The 8,053-nt window shown below is 46.0% G+C and overlaps 1 non-coding gene across 1 annotated transcript; it reads right to left on the reverse strand.

Moving 5' to 3' along the window:
• Positions 1-6,761: 6,761 nt before the first annotated feature.
• On the reverse strand, positions 6,762-6,833 carry trnaw-cca (transfer RNA tryptophan (anticodon CCA)). The gene has a single exon. It is a non-coding gene; the product is annotated as a tRNA-Trp (tRNA).
• Between the last annotated feature and the right edge of the window lie 1,220 nt (positions 6,834-8,053).

Raw genomic sequence — 8,053 nt, forward strand, 5'->3', positions numbered from 1 at the left:
GCAATTTGCAGTGTGTTTTTTTGGCTCCCCATTCTCCTTAAATGCGCTGTAGAGTTACTTTTTGGTCTTCGTAGTCACTGGGTGGCTGCACTGTGTTGTGGTTCGTTGAAATAGTGCCCTTGTTCACATTTGTTTGTCTGTGTAGGGATGATTACTTCTGTAGCTGAGTACTTGGCTCGCGTGTGTTGCTTTCCTGCAGAGGCTGTTTTGAATTTACCATTGACTGTTCGCTCTACTGTGACATCGAGAAATGGCACTTTGTTGTTGTTCTCCTCTTTTGTGAATTTTATGCCAGGAAGGAGATTGTTGATGGTGTTGTAGGTTTCCTCTAATTTGTTTCATTTTTTGATGACAGAAGTGTTTCATGGGCGTTTCGTTGATTTGTTTGTAGGGCTTGTTACTGAATATGAAGTGGGTGGTAAGGCACAGTTCCACGAGGTTGACAGTGTTATCTTTGCTGCTGAAGTTGGTTCTGTGATTTCGTCTTTAGTTCTTCGAGTAGTGTCTTCAGTTTTCTTTGGCCACGTTGATGTTAATGGATGTGAACAGGGCTGTTATGTCAAAGGACAACATTATTCCATCCTCTTCTATCTTCGTGTCTTTGGTGTTTAGGAATTCTTGGATGGAGTAAATGGAGTGGCGTGAATCTTCGACTTGCTGTTTTAGTCCTCAGTGGAAGCCTTTGACTAGTCTGTATATTGGTGTTCCAAGTCGTGAGACTATGGCCTGAGGGGGGCTCCTAGTTTGAAAAAGAGGAGAACAACAATAAACTGCCATTCGTAGATGTCACAGTAGAGCGAACAGTCAATGGGGAACTTCAAACTAGCATCTACAGAGAAACAACACCCACAAACCAAATACTTAACCACAGAAGCAATCATCCCAACACCCACAAACGAAGCTGCATCAGGACATTATTTCAACGAGCCACTGACTAGTCGGTATATTGGTGTACCAAGTGGTGAGACTTTGGGTCTGAGGGGGGCTCCTGGTTTGAATTGGAGGAGAAAATTAACACAGTGCCATTTCTAGATGTCACAGTAGAGCGAACAGTCAATGGGGAACTTCAAACTAGCGTCGACAGGAAAACAACACACACAAATACTTAACCACGGAAGCAATCATCCCAACACCCACAAACGAAGATTCAACAGGACATTATTTCAACGAGCCGCTACACACTGCAGCACAGAGAAACTACGAAGACCACAAGAGAAATACGTATATAATATATTTAAGGAGAACGCGTCCCCAATAAACCCAGTCCGCCGATTTCTCAGTGATGCTTCCAAGCTCACTCTCAAAAATTCGGTTTGTCCCTCCATTCTTTCCTGTTTGTTTTTTGTGGGTTTTGAAAGCGTTCCCAATCCTCTGACTGAGTATTGGAGTTGGGAAGGTAAAAACAATGACTGCAGATGCTGGAAACCAGATTCTGGATTAGTGGTGCTGGAAGAGCACAGCAGTTCAGGCAGCATCCAAGTAGCTTCGAAATCGACGTTTCGGGCAAAAGCCCTTCGTCAGGAATAAAGGCAGTGAGCCTGAAGCATGGAGAGATAAGCTTATGTCTCCATGCTTCAGGCTCACTGCCTTTATTCCTGAAGCTTTTGCCCGAAGCGTCGATTTCGAAGCTGCTTGAATGCTGCCTGAATTGGAGTTGGGAAGTTATGTTGTGGCTGTCCAGGACATTGGTGAGACCACTTTTAGAATATTGTGTGCAATTCTGGTCTCCCTCCAATCAGAAGGATATTGTGAAATTTGAAAGGGGTCTGAAGCACCAATGGGTCCACAGAGATGAAGAGGCCCTTCTGCCGCCCTGAGTGTGGGAAGGCCTTCAGTGATTCCTCTGCCCTGATGACGCACCAGTTGGTCCACACCGGGGAAGGCTGTTCTCCGGCCCCAAGTGCGAGATGGCCTTCAGCAGTTCTTCCCACCTGTTGAGACACCAGTGGGTCCACACTGAGAGGCCGTTCTTCTGCCCCAACTGCAGGAGGGGCATTGCTCTTTCCTCCGACGTACTGGCCCATTGGTGTGTCCAAATGGTAGAGAGGTCGTTCAGTTGCCCTATGTGCAGGAAGACCTTCAGCAATTCCTCTGCCCTGCTGAGGCACCAGTCCATCCACACCGGGGAGAAGCCGTTCTCCTGCCCCGAATGTGGGAAGGTCTTTACCTGCTCCTCCACACTGCTGAATCACCAGCTTGACCACACGGGGGTTTGGGGGGGAGGAGAGTGGCGGAGGAGGGGAGGCCATTCTGCTGCCCTTAGTGCGGGAAGGCCTTCAGCAATTCCTCTGCCCTACTGAAGCACCAATGTGCCCATACCGGGGAGATGCCCTCCAGCTGGACCGAGTGTGGGAAGAGGTTCATGTTTTCCTACAACTTGCGGAAGCACCAGCGGGGGCACCAGCTCTCCCAGCAATCAGATCCTACCAGTGATGATGCCTTCAGTCACCTCCCAGGTCTGAACCTCCTGCCAGTTCTGACAGTGGGTGCAGTGGGAGAGTAGCTGGGCTGTTTTAGTCTTCTGCTGGACTGCAATTGCCTTCCCGACACCCCACAATCACAACTCCATGGTGGCTCAGGGTTAGCACTGCTGCCTCATGGCACCAGGAACCCAGGAATAATTCCACCCATGGGAGTCTGTGTGCAAATTATGGAGGGGAGGAAAATGGATCTGAGTGGGTTAGTTTTCGGAAGATCAGTGCAGATGTGTTCGGCTGAAGGACCTGTTTCCACATTGTGGGAGTTCTATGATTCTATGAGCTTTGCTTTCAGTGGACACTGTTGCTCATTGAGCCCGGGACTGCACATTGCCAATGAAATGATCCAGAGAAACCTAAGACCGCAAGACCATCGGAGAAGAAGTTTGGCCTACTCTGCCATTCGTTAGTAACAAAAGTATTGGATGAGATTAGCTACAGTGTGGAAACAGGCCATTTGTCCCAACAGGTCCACACCGACCCTCCGAAGAGTAACCCATCCAGACCCATTTCCCCCTGACTAATGTACCTAACTCTATGGGCAATTAAGCATGGCCCATCCACATGACCTGCACATCTTTGGTTTATGGAAGAAAACAGGACCACCCAGAGAAAACTCACTCAGACATTGGGGGAAAGTGCAAATTCCTCACAGACAGCCACCCAAGGCTGGAATCAAATCTGGGTCCCCGGCACTGTGAGGCTGCAGTGGTAATCACGTAGCCACTACATATTGCAACCCGAAGTTGGCAAGCCGGGGGTTGGGAGAATACAGCAAGCCAGGCAGCACCAGGATGTGGAGTAGTCAGCGTTTTGGGTATTAACCCTTCTTCATGACTGAAAGAGTGACTTATCTATGAGAAAAGATTTACATGAATGTTGCTGGGGGTTGGAGGGTTTGAGCTGCAGGGAGCGGCTGAATAGCATGGGGTTGTTTTCACTGGAGCATCGGAGGCAGAGAAGTGACCTAATAGCGGTTATAAAATCATGAGGGGCATGGACAGTGTAATAGACAATGTCCTTTCCTTGGGTAGGGGAGTCCAGAACTAGAGGGCATAAGTTTAGGGTAAGAGGCGAAACAAATTAAAGGGACAACTTCTTCATGCAGAGGGTGGTATATATATGAAATGAGCTGCCAGAGTATATGGGTCAGGTGCTGTCAAATGGGAGTAGATTAATATAGGATATCAGGTCAGCATGGACAAGTTGGACCGAAGGGTCTGTTTCCATGCTGTACGTGTCTCTGACTACTGGTTCTGATGTAAGTTTAAAATAGAGTCCAAGTAACTTTGAACAGTTCAATCTTGTTGAGCTCACCTCCTGAAAAGTTTCAGATGAATCCCTCTGAGAGATACTGTTTAAACATGCTGAGTTGAACAAAGTATCCCATCAAGTTCAACACAAACCCAGAGTTGAAGAAGTCAGAAGTCAGAACACCAAGGGGACCAAAACTGATCACAATATTCCAGATGCGGCCTCATCAACGTCCTGTATAACTACAACATAACTTGCCAACATCTATACTCAATTCCCGAACTGATGAAGGCCAGTGTGCTGAAACCTTTCTTCACTGCCTTGTGTACCGATGTAATCAGAGATATAGGACCTACTTTAAACTGATCCACGATCCAGCTGCTGGGAGCACAGAAGTAGAGACTTGCTGCGAGAGTGTGCTGGGTAGATAACCCAGAGGACGATGGGTAAAAACCATGTGATTCTATTGCTCAATGTCTCTGTAAGCTGCTTTCATATACAAAGGTTCTCTGTTCTGCATCTTGCCTTTGCATCTGCTTCCCAAAGCTTCTTCAGTGGAGGCGTGGCCGCTGGAGCCCAGGAGTTCAACAACCCCCCGGAGCTGGAGGAAGGTCCAAGCTCCAAGAAGGAGGGGTAAGGCTGGAATCTGGATTTGCTCAATGCTTGTATTTTTAACTCATTTAAATGGTACCTAATGTATGGGGCTATGGTTTACATTAAAACTGAAAAATCATATCAGAGTGTTTATATTTAGCAGTGGTAGTTGGCAAAATGCACACTCTGGGGGAGCACTTTCTATGATGCTGCATTTCTTGCCCTCTGCCCTTCCCCCATTTCTTATCTCCCATCTTGATTTTATATTTTTTTGGTCAAATTTAATTTCAGATTAATCAGACTTGCGATTCACTGTGTGCTATTAATTTGTTTGTTCGAATATTTCAAGTCAAAATTAATGCTGTAATTTAATTTCTGATGTCAGAGTTTGACATTGAATGTGCAGGTGTGAATACCAGGAAGTTGTGAAAATAAATCAAGAACTTGTGGTTTTTAACAAAAAGAGCAGTTCACTGATATTCATGGCATCGTCTCATTTGGGAGTGATGATTCAAATCTGACCAACAAACCGTTTCATGCAGTCATCCAATTGAATAAAAATTTTCTTTAATTTAATAAAAGAAAATAATTCTGGCAGGCTAAGACTTATGCAATCTATTTATAAGATTATGTCCATTGCTCGCAATATGGTCTCATCCACATTGGGGAAACTGGATGCCAACTAACCGAATATTTCAGGGAACAACTCTTGGACTCTAATTCTAACCGGCACACCGCCGTGTGGCTGAACACTTTATCCCACCCTCCTCTAGCTTATCTCTCCACGCTTCAGGCTCACTGCCTTATTCCTGATGAAGGGCTTTTACCTGAAACGTCGCTTTCGCTGCTCGTTGGATGCTGCCTGAACTGCTGTGCTCTTCCAGCACCACTATTTCAGTATTTGGTTTTCAGCATCTGCAGTCATTGTTTTTACCACTTTAACTCCCCCTCCCATTCCACCAAGGACATGCAAGTCCTGGGCATCCTCCACTGCCAACTTCTTGCTACCCGACACTTGTAGGAAAAACACCTCAACTTCTGCTTTAGGACCCTCCAACCACATGGTATCAATGCAGTTTTCATCAGTTTCCTTATTTCCTCTCCCCCACCTTGTCCCCAATCCAACCTTCCAATTCGACACCAACCTCTTGACCTGTCATACCTGTCCACCTTGCTTCTCACCTATTTACTTCACCCTCATCTCTGACCTATCACCATCAATCCCTACCTCCATCTACCTATTGCACTCCCAGCTGCCTTCCCTCCAGCCCCACTTCCTTCCCATTTATCTCTCAGCCCCCTTGGGCCACCCTTTATTCCTGATGAAGAGCTTATGCTCTAAACCAAGACTGTGATGAAGCAACATCCTCAACAAATAGGAAATAGCTCCCAAATCAGATTTCATCCCCTCTTCTGTTTCCCAGTTCTTTCAGAAATAAGGAATGTCTTTTTCTTCCACTAGAAAGTGGTCTTCACTTTGCGCTGTCTGAAGTGTTATGCCTCACCACTTCGATATTGGGACCGGAGGGATGCAATGTCCCCAAGTCAAATATTCAGTCCTCTTCGTTCTGCTGGTGCTGGGCTTCGCTGCAACACAACAGCAAACCTGAGACAGAATCATCACTCCCAAATGAGACGATGCCATGAATATCAGTGAACTGCTCTTTTTGTTAAAAACCACAAGTTCTTGATTTATTTTCACAACTTACTGGTATTCACACCTGCACATTCAATGTCAATGTCACCACACCTTTTAAGAATCCTTTCAACCTGTTTTTCTAACAATTGTGGAGGTGACCAAAAGCAAACATTTCACTTCTCCTCAATGTCCCATTTCTCCTCCTATGAGCCATTTTGTCATGTTGTCTATGTTACAAGCAGCCGAGTGCACTTGGTTTCTGAATTGAAATTTGGCCATTGAATTGAACAGGATTAATAGTTATCGATGGCTAGCTGTGTTTGCACAAACTGTAATTTTCCATCAATGTGATGTCTTTTGTTCCACCAAAACTGGAAGCAATGATCTGTGTTTATATTGCAGTCGGATGTAGAAAATCATCCCAGCGATCTTCACGTTATTATAGTTTAGTGAGGCCATAACATCATTGCGTGGCAGTTTGATGTGACTAAAACCTGGATGGAAATCTCTAGATTATGTTGTAAAAATATCGGTGTAATGTTATTCACACCGCGCTGTCACCAACTGAACGAAGCAGCTGTGTGTTTAAATCCCGTGATGAACAGTCTGTGTTTTACTTCTCACATTGCGGGGAGCTGAGCATTTACCCAAACAATGGGCACACCACCTCCCCGACACAGTGTTCACAAATCAAACTAACGGCAAAGATTCACATGTGATCGAAAGCTTCTGCAAAGAACTTTCGATATAACCGACGTACTCCTTTCTTCATTTGAAATGTTAGACGTTGACTGTAGTGAGCCTGACGTGATTTGAACACGCAACCTTCTGATCTGGAGTCAGACGCGCTACCGTTGCGCCACAAACTCACGGATGGTCCGTGCGCTCTATTCATGCTTAAGGGAAGTGATCGCACTACAATGATTTTTCATTCATGTCTGTTCTGTTTCTCCACCTTCTCCTTCTGTCTCTCGAAACAATTTCCAACTCTCTCTCAATAAAAATCTGAAAGAACTGCGGATGCTGTATATCAGGAACAAAAAACAGGAGTTGCCAGTGACCCTTCCACAGAACTGATGGTGATTGGGAAAATGTCGTTTATATGCAGGAGATATTGTGGGAGGAAGGGAAGATCAGGACAGAGCCCAAAGCGAGGGAAGAACTGTTGGACAGAAAAAGGAGTTGATAACGATCTGCGTGGAGTGGGGGGGGGGGGGGGGGTGGGGTGGGGGGGTGAATAACTGTTAATGGACACTGTTCGTGGTTAAGTAGTGTGGAATGACAGACTATGTGATAACAAGGCTTGGTGTGTGTGGAAGGGACGAGGATACCATGGAGTTCAGGCCCTAGAATTATTGAATTCGATATTGGGACCGGAGGGATGCAATGTCCCCAAGTCAAATATTCAGTCCTCTTCGTTCTGCTGGTGCTGGGCTTCGCTGCAACACAACAGCAAACCTGAGACAGAGATGTTGACCAGGGAACAGGGTGGGGTGTGGAATTGGCAGGCAACTGGAAGCTCAGGGTCTTTTTTGCAGGCAGAACGTAGATGTTCTGTGCAGCAGTCACCCAGTTAAGGCTTCGTTTTCCCCAATGTAGATGAGGCAACATTGTGAGCAGCAAATGCAGTAGACTGGGTTGTGGGAAGTGCAGGTAAAGGGCCACTTCACCTGGAATGTAAGTTTGGCTCCTTGGATAGCGAGGAGGGAATAGGTAAATGGGCTGGTGTCACACATTCGGCACTTGCAGGGGAAAGTGCATCTCAACCTGCAAGTTTACTTTGAGAAAATCCTGGACTTGAACTCCCAAGTCTCTTTGCATTTCGGATTTCTGCATTTTCTCCCCATAATCTTCTGTTCAAACATTGACTATCTATGTCAGGGCAGCACCAGTGATTTCCTGACATATGGATTGTATTTGGGGATATCAAGGAACGTCAGGAACTGTGAGTACCTCAGGAGCAATCGTTATTCCTGGGGGAGGCAGAGAGGAATGTGGTGTGGTCCTGTAAACTCCAGAATTTTGAAAACTTCATGAGTCAGCAATAACTCTTTCTGGACCAAGAAACGAAAGGGCCAATGAGAAACTG

This window comes from Chiloscyllium punctatum, chromosome 36, assembly GCF_047496795.1.
Source record: "Chiloscyllium punctatum isolate Juve2018m chromosome 36, sChiPun1.3, whole genome shotgun sequence".
Lineage (NCBI taxonomy): Eukaryota > Metazoa > Chordata > Chondrichthyes > Orectolobiformes > Hemiscylliidae > Chiloscyllium > Chiloscyllium punctatum.